This window comes from Saccopteryx leptura, chromosome 4 (genome assembly GCF_036850995.1).
Source record: "Saccopteryx leptura isolate mSacLep1 chromosome 4, mSacLep1_pri_phased_curated, whole genome shotgun sequence".
NCBI lineage: Eukaryota > Metazoa > Chordata > Mammalia > Chiroptera > Emballonuridae > Saccopteryx > Saccopteryx leptura.
The window spans coordinates 34,889,976-34,909,255 of record NC_089506.1 but is presented as its reverse complement, the minus strand read 5'-3'; the positions used below and the strand labels follow the sequence as shown (position 1 = coordinate 34,909,255).

General features: G+C 46.6%; 1 protein-coding gene across 6 annotated transcripts in view; it reads right to left on the bottom strand.

The window, feature by feature from the left end:
• PSD3 (pleckstrin and Sec7 domain containing 3) overlaps positions 1–19,280 on the bottom strand; it is a 597,461-nt gene that overhangs the window by 275,277 nt on the left and 302,904 nt on the right. The window contains exon 1 of one of the 6 annotated variants that reach the window (XM_066380478.1): positions 15,307–15,875. The exons of the other annotated variants lie outside the window; for them this stretch is intronic. The gene's annotated coding sequence lies outside the window, so the exon portion shown is untranslated. Of the gene's footprint in view, positions 1–15,306; positions 15,876–19,280 lie in introns of those variants that run through there. 6 annotated transcript variants of the gene reach the window in all.

Below are 19,280 nucleotides of genomic sequence, written 5' to 3'. Positions count from 1 at the left end.
GAGACAGACAAAGCAGTGCCATCCTCTCATGAAAATCCTTCTTCCTCCCCGCCCACCTCCTGCTAAACTCCACATTATCACACAGAGGAACGGAGGAACGACATGCCGGCTCGTGCTTAGCAGGGAGTAGTCATCCCGTGGGCCTTTGGGGGTCCTACTGTCGATCCCTGTGTCCTCTGAACTGAACAGAATTCCTCGCAGGATTTCAAAAGAATGTGATTGCCAAGGGAATCAGTCAAAGGAGATGAGCAAGGACCACCTTCCGCCTGAGAATGTCCCACCACGTCGGGCTAAGCAGCTGAGCCTTCTGCCCCTAATCACTCCTGAGTAATAGACAAGGGCATGGAGGAGGGTGTTGGAGGGGAGGCCTAGGCCAAAATGTCTCAAACACTTGTGACGACATGCTGGCCTCCCAGAAGCGACCTGAGGGGCTGGTGTCTATTGTGTTAATGCTGCTAAATGAACTAAATGAACCCTAGCTGGCTCGTCCAGGCTAGGTAAGCATTTCACTGGGATCCATAATGGACTCGGCTTAACTTCTCTCCACTGACATTAGAAGCACTGAGACAAAAATGAGGGTTAATATGTATTAAGCACTTTCAATGTCCCAGGCACTGTTCTGAGACTTCACAGCCATTAGCACCTTTCATCTTCACAGAATACATCCTCTTGACAGATGGCGAAATTGGGCACGAGTGAGCAGGATGGCAGAGCTGGGAGAGTCCCCAGACTTCAGACACCACGCTGGGAACTCCCTGGGAGAGGACGGTGGCAGACCAGATGCTGAGGGCACTGGCAAAGACATTCCGGAACAGCAGGATGTCTATGGAAGTCGGGGAGTTGAAGCATTGTTTCAATTTCAACATTAGCTCTGAGCCCTGAGACAACTTACACCTCATTGCCTTGGTCTCTGTGTATTCATTCATCTGCACAGCTCCTATGTGTGGAGGGGACAAGATGAATGTCCCTTTTAAAAGTCTACAGTATTGTCCTGTGGATGGTAAGGTTATCAAAAGACTATTTGCTATTGAGAAAATACTAAAACAAGAACCCAAGTAGGGGGGAGAAAGCAAAAGAAGTCTCCCGATTTCTGTTGGATAAAAATCAAGTTCACAACCTAAACTGCCTGGTGGGACGCCTGAGCAGCAGTGACAATTCATGCCTAAAGCAGTCAGGCGGTCCCCACACTGGTCGGATGGCTTAGGTCTTAGGCTGTCCTACTTGTTACATCTGCTCACGTGTGCACCTGTGTCTACGCATGCTCGTGCACAGCATGGAACAGAAGCGAGAACTACATTACGTCCCCTTAGTGAGGACAACTCACGAAAGCGGCACATGGGAATGTCAGTATCGCCCCTCTCGGGCTTCTCATAATGCGTCCCACTTTGAGCCACCTGATAAAATAGAGCTCATTGTAACACATTATTTTTAAAAATGTCTATTTAAACACACACGCGCAAAGTCCAGCACGGAGGAATCACACTTACTTTCCATGAAGAGAAAGGGCTCCCCGGATCCCATGTGGACACAGAGACAGGAAGTGCAGGCATTGTTGGGACTGTGTGAGAGGAAGGAGGCTGGTGAGTGGGTGGACTTTTCTGGGTTGCACCCAGCCAGCTGGTATCAACCAGTCATCCAGGGTGACTCAACTAAGATGAAGACAGCCAAAATTGTCTGAGGTTTTCAAGAGACCCTTGTCTGCTGCGAATAGGACTGAACCACCCTCCGGAAGTCTCAGAAGGGGCAGGGTAGGAAGAGTCTTCTATACTGAATCATACCACCCTAGAGGGAAAGCCTGCCTGCCTCAGTATATGAGGGCAACAAAACGAATTTAAAAGTATACACTAGTAAAGGTACCTAGTCCCTTCCTCTGTGTGATGAGAACCTACCCCATCTGTAAGCAGAGTACTCAAGTCCACTGGAGGTGTGCGAAGGTAGAGATGGTAAAGAAATCGTACCTACTAGTCACGGAGTAGAAAGGCAGCAGAGGGCCCCTCCTCTGCTATTCCCAAGGCCAACAATTAGATGGATGTCACCGCATTCCCATTTTAGCCGGTATTTCAAATCACTTAGATTCCCAGGAAGGAAAAGTGCCCAGAGCCTACTGCTGGACACAGTGAGGCTGCCGTCTGCTGACTGAAGATCACGTCAACCCGCACGCAGCCTGCAACCAGAGCTCCTTGGACCAACACGGCCCCTCTGTGCAGCATCACTGTGAATTCCCGTAAACTCAAAGCGGCTCGAGACCGTTTACATGCCCTTTTGTAACCCTCTGTGGTGCACAGACTGCTTAGAGGTCATTCATTTGGGGCATAAAAATGCTCCCACCAGGGGCTGAGGTGTAAATAACTTTCTTGGTTCTCCTTCACAGCAACCTGGATGTTTCGTTTGTTTTAAGATGAGTTAGATCTCATAAATATTGTATGGTTCTACTAATATTCCGTCAACGAGAGCTCTTCAGTGACGGTTTTAGACATAGCATCCACCAGAGAGTAAGCACACTGACCACGGGAGGCGGCAGGGCCTTCCTCTGATGTGCCCTTCTGCCAGAACGTGTGGAAGCAGGCATGGCTTTTTCTCGAGCACAGACCCATAAGCGTTCCTATGATTCTAACTGTTATAAAAGGAGGTATTTGATTTCCATGTTGTTTTTCCCCACGCTCAATGCAACATTCTCCAGCGTGAGGAATCAGAATTGCCACACCTAAAGATATGAGCAAGAGGCCAGACATTACTTGCATTTCTTTTTCTTTTTCCCCGCTTTGTGCAACATAGCATATATAAGAGGCCACAGGCTATTCCTTCTCCCTGGAAAGATACCTGCAGAGAACTCTGTGTCCTGGACGTGTAGTTCTTTCTCCTCTTTTAATAATAGCTTTGAGATAAAACTTCAGTCCTCATCCAGGGCACTTACCAAAGGGCTCCAAACAAAGGTACAAGGTATAGAGAAGAAGTAGAAAAAAAAATGAGTATGCAGTACTGTCCCTTGTTGCTAATCTGAGCTTCCTGCTTAATGGAAGAGTAGAAGCAGCACGGTGAAACAGGCATAGTCGAGCGAATGGAAGACCTGATGATGGGGAGACAGCGAAGACGGTGATGACAGCCGACACTTCCTGTGCACTCGCTAGTTCCAGACACTGTGTTAAGCACTTCATAGGCATTATCTCTATTGATGCTGGCAACACCTCTACAAGCAGGTATTACTGTGACTATTTTAGAAGGGACAGAGGGAGGTTTTTTTGTCCAAGGTAATAGTGTCAGGAAATGGCCAGGTTGGGCTATTGGGACAAATTCCCTGGTAAAGAACCAGGCACCTACCCCAACACAGAATTCTCCCCATTGCGGAGTTCTGACCCTAAAAGAGGCCCAGCAGTCAGCTTAACGTGATTAAAAATTTCAACATAATTATGGGAAGATTTGCATTAGTATCACCTTCATATAAATTACTCATAATTATTTAAGAGCTGCATCTTCCTAGGAAAAACTAGAAGAGTACTGATAATTACCATATTTCCCCATGTATAAGATGCTCCCATGTATAAGATGTACCTTAATTTTGGGGTCTGAAATTTGAAAAAAATGTATCAACATAAAGTTATTGAACTCAAGGTTTTTTGTTTGTTTGTTTTGGGTTTTTTTATATTTTTCTGAAATGAGAAGTGGAGTGACAGACAGACTCCCACATGCAGCCGACCAGGATCCACCCGGCAAGCTCACTAGGGGGCGATGCTCTGCCCTTCTGGGGCGTTGCTCTATTGTGGCCAGAGCCATTCTAGCGCCTGAGGCAGAGGCCATGGAGCCATCCTCAGCGCCCGGGCCAACTTTGCTCCAATGGATCCTTGGCTGCAGAAGGGGAAGAGAGAGACAGAGAGGAAGGAGAGGGGGAAGGGTGTAGAAGCAGATGGGTGCTTCTCCCATGTGCCCTGTCCAGGAATCAAACCCAGGACTTCCACACACTGGGCTGATGCTCTACCACTGAGCCAACCGGCCAGGGCTGAACTCAAGTTTTATTCATCATAATATTCATATAATTCCTCATCACTGTCAAAACTCCCATCCATTAGTTTGTCCTCATCTGTGCCTGATGACGAATCACTGTCTTCATATATTCCCTCATCCTCAGTTCCATCTATGGCATTTGAAATGCCACAACCACTGTATAAGACGCACCCAGTTTTTAGATCCCATTTTTTAGAAAAAGGGTGCGTCTTATACATGGGGAAATATGGTATTCTTTAAAAATGAGGATATTATAGAAAGTTCCCCTTTCGGTTCCCTGAAAATTCTAAAGAGGGTAGAATTTTCTAGTAGTCGATCTTTCCTTTATCCTTTTTCATGTACATATAAATAATTTGAGGTAGACACACATATCTTCCATCAGAAACTTGGAAATTATATTAATGACTCCTAGGGGCTCTAACACATTTCCTTTAATTTTTAAAAAAAGATTGTATTTATTCATTTTAAAGAGAAGAGAGAGAGAAGAGAGAGAGAGAAAGGGAGAGAGAGAGAAGAGAGGGAGGAGCAGGAAGCATTAACTCCCATATGTGCCTTGACTGGGCAAGCCCAGGGTTTTGAACCGGCGACCTCAGCGTTCCAGGTTGATGCTTTATCCACTGAGCCACCACAGGCCAGGCTCCTCTCTCTAATTCAAGGTCTTATATTTAAACAACTTAAAGTATACTTTATCTTGGCTAAATTTAACAATGATCCTCCTTCTTTCCGCCATATTTATAGCTTTTACTGTTCTGTATCCTTGAACTCAAACCACAGTGAGATCGAATCCCTCCCACGGAAAAGACACCCCGAAGCTAGCAAATCAAAACAGAATGCACTGGCTGTCTGCAATTTCAACCACAACCCCTGCTCCACCTTAAATAGGAGGGGCTGCCTTTTCATGGAAAAATAAGATTTATTACCAGAAAAGTTAGAAGCACAAAAACAGTAACTTATAAAGATACTGTTCACTAACAGGGCTCTTTTGCAACAGAAGATTTTAATCAGGGCAAAAATAAAGCAGTTAAAGTCCAGAATCATTCAGTCAGCACGGCATTTACTTTGAGTATAAAGAAAATGACGTCGTTACAGGGTTGGGATCAGAAACAAGTGTTCCACACAAAACTGGTTACAATGACCAGTTCATTCCAAATTGGCGGGAAGAGGTTTGCATTCAAACAGGATGTACAGCCACACGTGGCTCACAGCTTGTCAGGTGAGATCACAAACAGGCCTCGACTTTCAAAAATATGGTCATTTAAATAGAATAGTTTAACTTGAGGTTAAGTTTGTCCTAAAGGAGAGAAAAAAAGTCAAAATAAAAATATGACATTTAGTAAGTTAGACTATTTCGTCAAAAATAAAGAGCATATTTTACTACTACCACTCTGATGGGAGATTACAGAGCGGCAGACCCCCACTGATACTACCTTGAAAAGGATGGGGACAGAGAGGCTGTCACATCAGTAGTGAGCTGGAGGGAATCTCCTGGTGGAGGTGCACCCTGGGTCCCCTGGCACTGCACCATCCCAGGGACACAGGCCTGTTCGTGGTCCCAGAGTTCGGGACATAAGCAGGGTAGCAACTCCCTCTTCACCCATCACTTCCACGGGTACAGGACGGGGTTTTAGGAGACAGGTCCTTCCAGCCTGAGCGCTGTCTGAGCCCATCCCATCAACACCCAGTCGTCCAGGTGGGGCTACTCAAGCCCTCTGTCTCCCCCTCCCCACCCCGCTGCCCATGGGTGGACTTTCCCAGATCCCACAACTACAGCAATTAGAATTTGGCAGAAGAGAGAAATGCAAATGAATCAGACTATCACCGAGTCCAAGAATTTGATAAGAAAGAGTACAGAAACTACTGTTTTGAATAAAATAAACATATATAAATGACATCCATTTTATCTCTGTTGGCCAACAGCACAGGTAGCTAAATGCAATTGCAACCATCAACACTGGATTTCTATCCTTCAAGTAAGTCCGTGGGATGAGCCTAAGTAAAAGGCTTTTCCAGGCTGAGTAGAGCATCTGTCACTCAGGGTGTATGTTACACTCAAGGCAGTTTGCCAACCCTAGTGCTGCCCTGTTATACCAATAGAAGGACAGAAAAAAAATTTTTTTTCAGAACCCCTTATGACCAGAACGTAGTCTCAATAACCCATTCAATGCGTGTGCTCAACCTTATCAATCAGAATAAAATGTTTTGATTGACACTATCATCAAAAAGGCAGAGGTGAATAATTCCCAGGAGAATCACTGATGGTCCCTGATAATCCTCACCATCGGGACCTTCAACCTGCATGCCAGCAGACAGTTCACATCGGCTGGGGAACAACAAACATCCCTGAGGGTTATATTCAAGGAAAAACACAACCCAAATAACAGAAAGAGGGAGATGGATAGAAAAGATTCTATTCCCCCCCCCACACACACACAGGGAGACCTTTCCTTGTGAAAGCTCATTTTAAAGTCCTGCCGCCACCATGGGGAAATTCAACCACTCAAGTTTCCGGAACACAGTGCCTCAGACCACTGATGCCCAAATCGGTACACTGACCACAGGAACAATCAACCTCAAGACGTTCTGTGATAACCTGGACTTAGTGCTATGCAAAAATTAGAGGAGAAAACAATTCAAGGACATTACAGGCCCTCTCCCAGGCATCAGCAGAGCCCCAATGCTCAAACTCTCTCCTCTCCCCTTGCTGGCCGCCTCTGCATGGTCTTGCAAATGAAGAGGAAAACCGCAGGTTCCCAGAGCGTTGACCCTGGAAAATAACCCTAACTATTGCCTAGTCCATCTCCTTCATTTTAAAGATCAGATCAGCTCAGAAATGGGTAAGCGATGTGCCCAGAACCACAGAGTTCCTGTAACGTACCCCAGACTGCCCACTTCATTCTTCTTCCACTGCGAAGGGAGAGAAGCCTTCTCCTGCATGAAGGGCCTCCGACGTCCATACACTGGACAACTAAGACTCAAGAATCACATGGACATCTACTACCTCCTACGCCCTGGTTTCCTTTCAGCTGCTGTGGCTCTCACTTCTGCTTTGAAGTGAGAACAAGGACCCTCTGAAAGGGGTGGAGAAGCTGCTTCCATCAGTCACTTACTTCAGCCAAGAGAAGGAGAATTATAACTGTCTCTGCACTCACCTCTCTAGAAGAGGTGCACTTGGGGTTTCAGAATAAGTATTTCTTTGCAAGCGGCTCAGACTGAGGAAGGGTGACCAGTGGAGGCTGCTTCCATGGGAGAACACACAAAGAGGTAAGTGTAAGCGGTCCGAGTCAGCCAGCCGAAGAATGGAACCGCCCCTCCCTCCACCTGCTCTCCATCTTGTCATTGGCAAGTTATGAGCATTGTTGCTAAATGTTGGTGGTGTTCTACCTGCTCCGATTCCACAGTCTCCTCACCGTCTATCACGTTGTCCAGAAGATCCTAAACGGTCAAAAAGATCTCATCTAAGGAGTCAGGATTAGTATGATCTCACAGAGTCAAGTAATGGATTTTTGGAGTTGGAAATATATGTTGTGAATTACAGTATTTAATCTAATCTCATTTTCCAGATGAGTAAATGAAGGCTTCAGAAAGAAGTTAAACTTTTAGCTATAGACAGAACTGGGTCAGAACCCGAGACTCCCAACTCCCAGCACAGCGCCCTTCCTCTCTCGCACACCAGCAGACCCTGGACTGACGCGGCTCTGACCTTCCACAGAAGGGTCTGGAGGCCACCCTGGGCTCATGAGAGTCCCTGTGGCCCTAGCTGGGCAATGGCTATGACAACAGAATAACTTCAAGTCCCAGTCCATCGGCGGCTATTGAGGCTCAGCAATAGAACGGGGACTGGAGAAACAAGGCGGGGGGGGGGGGGGGATATGGGCACAGATAATACGCAGGGAAAGGAAAGGATGCTAACAACCTGAGTAACCTGGACGATGGGGCAGGAAAGGCAGGGGAAGGAGCATAGGAAGTAGGAAACATGCCGTCAAGAAAACGCGCCAGGAATGGCGTCAGATACCAGAAAGAACAGCTTATTTTAAAGGGGAAAATTCTAAATCCTGTTACATCCTTTACAATGACCCTTTCTCTAAAAGTTCTTTAAGAAGGTCTAACTCAATTTCTAACCGAGCTGGTGTACAGTTACAGCAGACTGCTGTCTTCGGATGTGTTTTGATAAAACTGAGTGCAAGGCAGGATAAACACTTCCCCGCCAGCCAGCCCTGGGTGGATTCTGATCCCAGCACAGACCGGGCGGGGCAGCCGCACCCCTGGCCCGCAGCCCAGCTCAGCAAATGGATAGCTCAGCCTCTCGCCAGAGCTGGCCCCCTGGCTGTGTGGCCCTGAGACCGCCCAAGAAGCTCTGGGTGCCACAGGAAGAGGCAGTGCTGACTCAGGAGATGGCCGGCTCACTCTGAGGCAGCCAAGTGAAGCCGGCCTGGATCTGAGCTGCAGCATGTAGCAATGTTGACATCTCAACACTTTACTGACTGGCTCAAATGTAAGTGCTGGGAGTTCTCTCTCACCTCGGTGTGTTTCTGGAAACAGTCATGTGTGTGTGCATGTGTGTATGGTACAGGGGGTCTATTTGGTTCAACCTAAATTTCCTAGTAAAATACTTTTTAGAACTTCTTTCTCTCTCTCTCTCTCTCTCTCTCTCTCTCTCTGTGGCTTAAAACAACAGAAATGTATTGTCTCACAGCTCAAGAGGCCAGGAGTCTGAAACCAAGGTGTCCCCGGGTCGGTTCCTCTGGAGGCTGTGTGGGGGGCCTGTCCAGTCCTCCCCCAGCTCCCAGTGGTGGTGACGGCTTCTGGTGTCGCGTGGCTTGTAGACACATCACTCTAACTCTGCCTGTGATCACATCATGGCGTTCCTTTCCTGTGTGTGTCTCTGTTTCCCCATCTTTCCTCCCATGTAAGGACGCCAGTCAGATTGGATTTAGGGCCCACCTTACTTCAGTATGATCTCATCTTAACTCATTACATTTTAAAGGCCCTATTCCCAAATAAGGTCACATTTTTAGGCTCCGGGAAGGGCATAAATTTGGGGGTGTGGGCACGATTCAATTTAGTACACCTAGTAAGACAGTAAAAAGACAAATCACCTACTTACCTACCTTTTTGGCCCTTCTTTCCAAATTTTAAAGGCTTTTCCTTAAGTTACTTTCAAAGGAAGGATTGGGTTGCGAAATCCATATTGTTGGAACCCCAGAATGACAAGTAAATTTACCAAGACCCCACACAGGTTAACCTGTGGACTATGCAGTTTATTATTACATTAAAATGTGGCAACTGACATTCTTTGGCTGTGTTTCAGGGAGATTATTTTTGGTTCCCTCGTTTTTGAGCCGTAGAGAATGCTCAGCCATGCAATCTCCATGATGAATTCAAAGTCAAAGCCAAGGAAGGGACACACAAGCTTCCTCAAGTCAAGAGGCGGGAAAATGCAGTCGATTTACTCCTTAGATTCACTCTTCATTACCTTCTAACCTGTCAGCCAAATCTCCACCTTCAATCCTAAGTGGCACTTACACACGTGGCAGCGTAATAGGCATTGATGTACTTGTTTTAAATTTTGTGCAAGGTAAAGATCTGACACCCAATCCTTTGGGATTAGCAAGAAGTGTCACATCTTGAACAGAATCTCCGCTTACATTGCTACTGGAAGGGTCTACCACAGAGGTAACTCCTCCAGCACATGACCATACGCAGGCACCGTTCAGCCGGTCACACACAATCTGTGCTCCTCTCACCAACCACTGCCTTTTGAAGCCATGAGTCCTACAGTTCTTTAAGTGAAATTGTTTCAACAAAAAGGCCACCTTCCATGGGTCTCTACAGTTGGCCCAGCTGAGGAGTCCCCCAAGGTACTCACTAAAGACACAAGTTTCAGCAGAGACTGTCTCCCTTCAGGCCAGTCCCAAGCCTTCTGATTTGTAAGCTGCAGAGATAGTTTTTAACTATCTTTTTGTTTATCTTTTAGCAGCAAAATGCTGAAGAAGCCCTGGCCAGTTGGCTCAGGGGTAGAGCGTTGGCCTGGCGTGCAGGAGTCCCGGGTTCGATTCCCAGCCAGGGCACATAGGAGAAGCGCCCATCTGCTTCTCCGCCCCTCCCCCCCTCCTTCCTCTCTGTCTCTCTCTTCCCCTCCCGCAACCGAGGCTCCATTGGAGCAAAAGATGGCCCGGGCGCTGGGGATGGCTCCATGGCCTCTGCCCCAGGCGCTAGAGAGGCTCTGGTTGCGACAGGGTGACGCCCCGGATGGGCAGAGCATCGCCCCCTGGTGGGCGTGCTGGGTGGATCCCGGTTGGACACATGTGGGAGTCCGTCTGACTGCCTCCCCATACAAAAAAAAAAAATACTGAAGAAATACAAAGGTCTGCCTATCATTCTGCCACCTAGAGATGCAGGCTAACCTGGGAAAGCCAGAGTAAGATGCCCACACAAGACAGATGTGCCCCTCTATTTAACAAGATTTAGAGAAAGAAGTTAAGAAACCAGGATTGATGAAGAGTGCTGAGGAGCAAACCAGAGCAATACACACACCTCCCACCCAGCCTGGCAGAAGAGGCACCCCTGCCCTGAAGGGGGGACTGCCTGCAGCCCACAGAACAGTCCCTCTCCCTCTCCCTCTTCCTCCCCCTCCCCTCCCCCTCCCCTCCCCCTCTCCCACCCCTGCCCTGAAGGGGGGACTGCCTGCAGCCCACAGAACAGTCCCTCTCCCTCTCCATCTCCCTCCCCCTCCCCTCCCCCTCCCCCTTCCCCTCTCCCACCCCTGCCCTGAAGAGGGGACTGCCTGCAGCCCACAGAACAGTCCCTCTCCCTCCCCCTCCCCCTCCCCCTCCCCCTTCCTCTCCCTCTCCCTCTCCCTCTCCCTCTCCCCCTCCCCCTCTCCCCTCTCCCCTCTCCCTCAGGATGGCTTCACTACCTCCTCACCAGCAGCCAAGGGAGCCTGTGTCTTTCTCCCTGCAGGTACCCACTGCCCCCACAGCGGAGCTGGGACCTGCAGCCCTGATCAAAGAAGATTCCTTATGGATGACTATAAAACAAAGCCATGTCAATCAAAGTCAGTAGATTATAGGCAAAACAATTTGATACTCACCCTTAACACCCTGTCACCCTTAAAAGTTTTCATTACATTTAAATCTCAGAAGTCGACCTAGCATCCCTGAACTCGATGTTCAGCCTCACTATTCACGTTTTAATTTTTGAAGGTTCCTGTCCTAAGCTTTATAAAGGGACAGGAGACATTGGTCAGTAAGATGATGGACACAGCAAAGTCAAAGGAAGATAGAAAAGAAAGACAGTCATCATTTCTACCCCACATACAACAAGGTCTCTGAATGCACCCCCCCTTTGTTGTGCAGATGAAGACAAGGGGTCCCAGGTCTCACCATCAGTAGCAGAGCTCGGCCTGAGGGGGTGGCTCGGGGCTGCCCTGCTCAGTGCTTCCCCTGCTGAAAAGCAGGGCCTCAGCAAGGGACCAGCTGAATCAACAAAAGGGAGTGGAGAACATTCTGAGCACAAACACTGCGTTGCCCTCCTCCCTGCTGAATATGGGCTGGAGGCATGCGGGGAGCATTCAAGAGTGAGGGGCCAAGTGACCTTCACAAAGAGGTGGGATAAAGTCCAATGACACAGAGGTGGGATAAAGTCCAGTGACACCAAACACCAGTCAGCTACACTGTTCCTCCTCCTCCACGGCACAAATATCTCAATTTACCTAAACCAGTTCAGAGGAATAGCCAGTCCTTTATGAAAAACTAATTTAAAAAACCCATAGAGCAAGCCCTGGCCTGTTGGCTCAGTGATAGAGCGTGGGCCCAGTGTGTGGAAGTCCCAGGATTCGATTCCTGGTCAGGGCACACAAGAGAAGTGCCCATCTGCTTCTCCACCCTTCCCTTTCTCCCTTTCCTCTATATCTCTCTTCCTCTCCTGTAGTCAAGGCTCCATTGGAGCAAAATTGGCCCGGGTGCTGAGGATGGCTCCATGGCCTCTGCCTCAGGCACTAGAATGGCTCCAGTTGCAACGGAGCAACACCCCAGATGGGCAGAGCATCACCCCCTGGTGGGCACACCGGGTGGATCCTAGTTGGGCGCATGCGGGAGTCTGTCTCTCTGCCTCCCCACTTCTCACTTCAGAAAAATACTAAAAAAAACCCACAAAAAAAAACCCCATTGAGCACTGCACAGCCTACCTAGCACTTTCACATACATTATATATTTTATAAGATGTATTCGGGTAACATTGGTTTAAAACATTATATAAACTGTGTGACTGGCTGAATGGTACATGCGTATGATCATGTGCTGGAGGTGTACAACTTTATAATACAACATCCGGATGCTCTATGTGCTTACCACCCGAAGTCCACTATTCTCCTCCCGTCATCTTGTTGTATTCGACCCTCCTTCATCACCCCCTCAACCCCCTTTCCCATTCTGTTGTCTGTATCTATGAGTTGGTTTGTTTTGTTTCTGTTTATTCATTTTATTTCACCCTCACAATGGTCCCATTTTCCAAGTAAAGAAACTGAGGACCAAAGAAGCCTTATGTAAGCTCACAGCTGACAGCAGTGCGGCTGGAAGCTGAGCCCGCATCTGCCAACCCCATGGCAGCACACCTTCTTCTGCGCCACCTCCGCCCAATGTTATCAATGACCAGAAGCCAAACACAACAGGGGACCAGACGGCTGACTGAGCCACACCCTCCAGCCAGCTAAACAATGACTCAAACCCTTGCTGGAGCCCAGCACAGGCTCTGCCCCGCGGAATTTCAGGACTGGGCATTTCTAGAGCAGGGTCAGCCCCGGCGTCTGAGAGAACCCCCGTGCCTCGCTACCCTGCATGGCGCTGGCCCGGTCACACGGCCCACAACAGTGTGGCTGGAGCTGGACCTGCCGAGTGCATTCTGCTCTTGGTGACACACCCAGCTGTGCAGGCAGATCCCTGCAAGGGATCTCCCAGACATTCCAGACCCTGTGCCGTGGAACCCGAGAGGGACCACGCTGCACGGGGAGCGGGCAGGTCAGACAGAACTTTCTGTACCACAGCCGTCCTTCTGCACCAGGAAGGAGTTTCAGATCGGTTCCCAATGAGTCGCACAGACCATGCCTGATACAGACGCACCAGAACCCGGGAGGGGGTTCCTTCCAGGAAGTGACACCAAAGGCACACTGATTTGGATTTTTACCATGGGCAGATATTCCTTTCATACTTTTGAAAACTAGTCCAAAGTTAAATTCAAAAGCTGAGAGGATTATAGACCACACTGGAAAGTCACAGAGGCAAACGGAGTGAACTGTTTGTTACTAACTAAAGTAACTCACGACACAAGCAAATTATATTTAATTTAAAAGCTTTAGAAACACTGATACAGACAAGGGGCCTTTACAAAGCACAACAGGGGAAGCTCATTTACAGATCGTGTAAATTTTCCCTGCACAGTAACAGAAGAAATGGAGGCATTCTGGAGGAGTCCTTTGTGAGTACTGTACTTAGGTCTTATTCCGGGTCAGGCATTTTCACACGTTACCTAATCAATAACCATGGGAAAAGATATCAACCATAAGCTACGGCCCAGGAAATAGAAGCTAAGCAGCTTCACACGGCTGCCCAGCTACTAAGTCCTGGAACAACACAGAAACAGAAAGGGCCAGCCTAGAACTGCAGAGAAGCCCCACAAGAGCAGCCACCACCTCACGGCAAGGGGCATTCTGCACCTATGGGACGAACACAGGAGACTGGCCAGGTTCTGGCAATGTGTCATGCTTCTTCCTACTGTGGGTCACATGCCACCCATGAGGTACAGGTGTTGCAATGCCATTCTCCATATTCAAAGATGATGAAACTGAAACAATATTGACAAGACAGGACATGAGCCTAATGATGTTTCCACAAAGTGTTCGTGGATCTGCACTAACCCACCCACGCTTCCCTCCCAGCCCTCTTTGCCACCAAAGGTGACATTTGAGGGATGACTAATAGCTAGGAAGAGGGGACCCCTGGGGGGTACAGGCAGTAATTAAGATGCTACCTGGAGCCCTGACGTGTTTACAGTATGGGCAACCCACAACTCCAAATTCATGTCCACCTTTCTCTAAGGTCTAAGTCCCTCTCACAAGCTTCACACAAGGAAGAATGATTTACACCTAATAGTAGCCGAGGTTTTCAATGTTTGTTGAGCTTTTATTTATGTGGGAGAGATTTTGCTAGGTGCTTCCAATGCACTGCACCTTGGTTGACCTCACACCCCACACCTCTCATGTTAGCATCTCTACTTTACATATGAAGAAATCAATCAAGGCCCTGGCCAGGGAGCTCAGGTGGTTAGCATCGTCCAGGTATGCCAAGGTTATGGGAAAGAGGCAAAAATTCTATACCGACGGGCTATGTAAACTAATGGTACTATAAAATACTGGAAATATAAACTTACAATTATGAACTTAAAATCTGTAATCAGGGCAAGAAATACCAACCTAACCAATACATACCCACATACACACTTGTTATAATCAACTGACTACCCTGGATGTTCAAGTACTGGGGTTCTCATAAGCTCCTGGGTGTTCATAGAGCCTCTAAGCCAAGCATCTCAAAAATGGATGTCACGTCAATGTACTGGGTTGGCATTCCTTCTTTACCACCACTGACTTTACTTACGCCCTGCACTTGTCTGTGCCTGCTGAGCATGGAGACAGAGAGAGACCTTCCCACAGATAAACTGTGGAGCTGAAATACCCTCGGCTCCAGAAAACAGACAACAAAAAAACCCTATGTCTTTTTTCTTTAGATGACTGGCTAGCCTTTGAAGTTTCAAACCCAATGCCGAATTCTAAGAGAAATCATGTTTCTATCCCAACTGCACAGTCCCTTTGGAGCAATGATACACCGATATAAGAATGACAGCCTTGTACCATCATCAGAATGGACCCCACTGAACAACCAAGCTCCAGTTGGTGACCTTCCAATACCTGAATGAAGTTTCACAAAAGCTGAAAGCACACTGCTGTCTAGGTGCAAGCAATGAGCCACATCTAACCTCCTCAAAGACGGTGCGAGTCTCTAAGGGGAAAAATACCATCTGGACCAAACACTAGAAAACCTGTAGCAAATACATCCTTTTCATTTTTGTCACCCTTATTTACAAAACAGTCTATATGAATGATCATTCTCCTAAGTCTCTCCTAAGACTTTCTTACAATGTTTTTCATTGGAAATAAAACAGCTTTAAAATCTAAGGCATTTTCTGTAACTGCCACCCTATATAATCCAGCACCGCCTAGCACCAAACAAAGAAAATAAACTGAACTCCAGTTACCTCCATCAGCAAACAGTCTGCATGTAATTTTGTCACGGATACAAAAAGCGTTCCCCGTTCCATCTGCTCAGCAAACCTTCATCCTCTGCAAGGGCTCTTTTAATGGACTTCTCCAGCTGCCTCTGTTGTGCGTGCACACTGCTCCACACTGACTCTGCTGTGACATTCTCCCAGAATGCCACTATCTCCCTCAGGGGCTGAGGGAGAAGAACTTGAAAAAAGTTGAAGTTCTTCCCGCTCTGCCCAGCTCCTCTCTCAACAGACAGCTTCCCTCCCAGAGATCTGCTTCAGAAGTCCAGACCCAGTGAAGTCACACATGACCTCACAAACCTCCCGCTTAACTCTTTAGGAGCCAGGCAGCAAGCTGACAACAGAGAGAAAGGACAACAGTCGTCGTTTATCTACAGCGGTTGCTGCTGATGGGAGAAAAAGGAGTTCGTCCAGCATCATTAAAAAGAGAAAGTAAATTCAGCAGCGTCTTTCTTTTATAGCACAAAGGGTTTTGAAGGACTGTTTTTAAAGACCATAATTTCCTACAGCACACACATTCCTGGGCCTACAGGACTGACTTACATAGACAAAAAAACTGATCTAATTCATTTAAATTATAGAAAATTCGGCTGTGTTAATCTTATGGGGTTTGTTTCTCAACTTCCATTTCTAGTTTTGTGCCTGTTTTTCTGCTATTGTTGATATGAAAACATTCATTTTTCCTGTTGTTCAAACCCTGTTTCAGACAACCAGAAGTGGACAGGTGACACTCACAGCTGTCAGACACAGGCAACAACTGCCACAGCTGCTTCTGGGAACTCCAGGAGTTGGGGGGTCTGACCGGCAGCCGGCCACCAGACCTAACTAATGGATAACAGAGTCTGCACCCGTGTGCCCCTACAGGGGAGAGACGGGTTTCACTTCATTTTCTTTCCCAGGCATTTTCTTTGGGCTCCTGCTATTTTTCTTGGGATAGGGGAAGTATAAGGATGTAAAATATCTAAAAATTACTTTATAGACAGAAGTAGATAAAATTACATACTCTCAAAGAAAATGTAATATGCCCTTTCAACAATGCCTTGGTTCACCCAGAAAATGATTATGACTTACAGTCCGGCAATTTTATCCTTAAATATAGACAAGCCCAGAGAAACTCTCTCATATGTGTACAAGAGGCCATGAGTTAGAGCATTCCCTGCCATGCTGTCTGGGATAACAAAAATAAAAGCCAAAAGGTTCATAAATAAAGTTATAGTATATATTCATGCAATTAATTCTATATGGCAAATAAATTAATCAATTGGGGCTTTATGCACCAATAAGAATGAGTTTGAAATGAGCAAAAATAAGCAAGTTACAAAAAGAAACAAGAAGATAGCATTTCTAGGAAGTTCAAAACTATGTGAAAGGATACCAGATAGTGTATACGGATGCACACCTACATAGGAACAGTCAACACCCACAGGTAATGGTTACCTTTAGGAAAAGAAAGAGAGGAATGGGACCAGGAAGGCATTCACAGGAGTTTGCAATTCATCCATAATGCTTCATTTCTGAAACAGGCTGGCGAGACCACAGGTCTTTAATATTTTCTACATTTTGGATATCCCTAAAATGTTTCAAAAGTTGTAAAATGCGAACTGCATACTGACCACCTTTTTGAAAATAGCTGCATGTGTTCGGTCCAGCAGATGAACAGAGCAGGAGGCAAGGAGGTTAATAATCCCCTCAACTCCCAATTCTCAAGTCCCCAAATCCACGTAGCTGTTACTATTCCGGCCTCAGTGTGGCTCCAGGGGGACAGTCCCCCTGCCCGCCCGCTTCCCCCACAACCATCCGCACGTGTCCGCCTGGTCCGTCAAAGCCCACTGCAGAACGCGACAGTTCCACGGTTCCACGAGGGCCTCCATGACACCCCCTGCTAAGTACCCCAGCCTGGGAGCCTGACCGTCTTGTCTGGCTCTTGGGGCTTTGTACCCAAGTTATTTATGAAGTTACCTTATCTGCCTCCTCTCTGAGAGATACCTGGTACCAAGCATAACACCGCTAATTAAGTTCTTCATTCAACAAAAACTTAGGGTTAAGAACCCTTAATAGGTTCTCTGAGTCTCAAGACTATAGACTGGAGAAGTTTGCTGCCTAATAGCAGGACAGGCCCATACCTGACTAAGTTATATGATGGAGTCTAAAATAGTTGTTAAATGTATGTTCAGCATGAATAATGAACTTTTATGATTTTGTTTCACAATAATAATTATTCAACACCTCTTATTTTCTCCATACTAAGACTTTCTATTACCACTCTTGACTAGAAAATGTCACCTTCCTTGGGTTGAGGGAGTTGCTAACTAGGGTAATTACAAACACAGTAAAACATACTTTCATTAAATCTCCTCACTTTCAAGTAACCCAGGGCTCTTAGAATTATTATTAGATGCACAACATCCAAAGTCAATCTGAACACAGTCCATTCATACCAGGTGACTTTGAAAAAATTTTGAAAACAATAGTTCAAGCAGCACTATTACTAATAATAACAGCCAACATTTTTTAAATAATCATCAAGTGGCAATAAATTATTATCCCCTTTCCTAGATAAGTACGTTGAGGTTTAGAGAGAGAATTCACCAAAAGTGGAACCAAAGTAGTGTGACTTAAGAACCCACACTCCTCACTAGGAAATGATACTGTTTCCTAGCAGGAAAAGGATCAACACCTGTGTTTCTAGAGTAGGGATGGGCCCCCTATGATCACCACACCAAAGATGACACAAGAAACCACTCTGAGGCTCCCAGCCAGGGCTACTCTCTTCTATAAAGCTCTTAGGAGATTTCTCCCTGCTGTTAGCACAGGGACCCCAAACAGGCCTGCTCCCTGAAAATAGGGGCTGTTTCATTCGGCTTGGGATTCTGCAACTAGATAGTTTCCAGTGCTTCTCAAACTTTAAAATGCTTAAGAGTCACCTGGGATTTTGTTAAAATACACATTTTAATAGAGTAAGTCAGGGGTGAGGTCTGTCACACATTTCTAACAGGCTCCGGGGTGAGAGATTGACAACCTAGGCTAAACATAATCACCCGGGAAGCTTTTTAAAGCTATCACTGTGTGGGAACCATGTTAGACCAATCAATCGGACTCCCAGTGGGGAAGTCAGGTTTTGAAAATGCTCCCCCACATGACCCAAATGTGCAGTCAAGTTAGAGACCTCTATTCTAGAACACTTCTACTTTAGATGTGGTCCATGGACCACTGTTGTAGGTGGGGGCTCCACGAAGATCAATGTAGGTAAAGCACTGAGTATTTTCTCAAAAATACAGATTCTAGTTTAGTAGGTCGTGGTGGGACCTGAGATTGTGCCCCCTAACAAGCTCCTAAATCAATGCTGCGGGGAAGCAAGGTGGGTAAACAGAAAGATGAAAAATCTCAGATCAGCGTGCGCGGTTTAGAGGCCAGTAGAATCCTGGGGACTGAGGTGCACGCACAGGCATAGGAAACAGCAGATGTGGGGTGAGGATTATGAAGTCAAAAGTATTTACCTGGCATCGGTTTGGATGGAGTTCAATATTAATCCTCATTAGCATTCATCAGAAAGATTATATTCAACTTCCCTTGTCCGGTGGTCATGCAGGTACTGAATCATAAGGCTCTGTTAGGAGCTTGAGCCAATTTAATAAAGACTCTGAGTTTATAGAAAGCTCATGAGATCCACAGGAGAAAAACAAGATTAAAACACTGGAAAAGTACCCATTTAGGGTTCTGATAAAATGGCACTCCTATGTAAGATACCTTCAAAGAATTGTTTATTTGGAGGTCTCCTCTATTTTCTTCCCCAAACTATCGATCAATGGATAACCTTCTCATATAAAATTTGTGTTGTGACCTCTGCTGAAAAGAAGTGTTATTGCTTCCTTTAAAAGCTAAACATTGTACTGATACATGAATAAAAAGATTGCTGTATCATCCTGACCAGTTAAAATATGCAC